Genomic DNA, 726 nt, shown 5'->3' on the forward strand with positions numbered 1-726 from the left:
GCAACAACCATTCCTGTCCCTGCTCTATCCATGTCTCCGAAATGGCCACAACATCGAAGTCCCAGGTACCAACCCATGCTGCAAGTTCACCCACCTTATTCCGGATTCTCCTGGCATTGAAGTAGACACACTTCAAACCACCTTCCTTCCTGCCGGTACACTCCTGCGACCTTGAAACCTTATTTATGACCTCACTACTCTCAACCTCCTGTACACTGGAGCTACAATTCAGGTTCCCATCCCCCTGTTGAATTAGTTTAAACCCTCCCGAAGAGCATTAGCAAATTTTCCCCCCAGGATATTGGTACCCCTCTGGTTCAGGTGTAGACCATCCCGTTTGTAGAGGTCCCACCTACCCCAGAATGAGCCCCAATTATCCAGGTATTTGAATCCCTCCCTCCTGCACCATCCCTGTCGCCACGTGTTCAACTGCTCTCTCTCCCCATTCCTCGCCTCGCTAGCACGTGGCATGGGTAACAAACCAGAGATAACAACTCTGTTTGTTCTAGCTCTAAGCTTCCACCATAGCTCCTTGAATTTCTGCCTTCCGTCCCCATCCCTTTTCCTACCTATGTCGTTGGTGCCTATGTGGACCACGACTTGGGGCTGCTCCCCCTCCCCCTTAAGGATCTCGAAAACATGATCCGAGACATCATGGACCCTGGCACCTCGGAGGCATCACACCAACCGCGAGTCTCTCTCGTTCCCACAGAATCTCCTATCTGT

General features: G+C 51.7%; 1 long non-coding RNA gene across 1 annotated transcript in view; it reads right to left on the reverse strand.

Moving 5' to 3' along the window:
• The window catches only part of LOC125488284, an 11,433-nt gene that overhangs the window by 7,569 nt on the left and 3,138 nt on the right, over positions 1-726 (reverse strand). The window lies entirely within an intron of this gene.

Source organism: Rhincodon typus, unplaced genomic scaffold, assembly GCF_021869965.1.
Source record: "Rhincodon typus isolate 14 unplaced genomic scaffold, sRhiTyp1.1 hic_rhity00000127, whole genome shotgun sequence".
In the NCBI taxonomy this organism is placed as follows: domain Eukaryota; kingdom Metazoa; phylum Chordata; class Chondrichthyes; order Orectolobiformes; family Rhincodontidae; genus Rhincodon; species Rhincodon typus.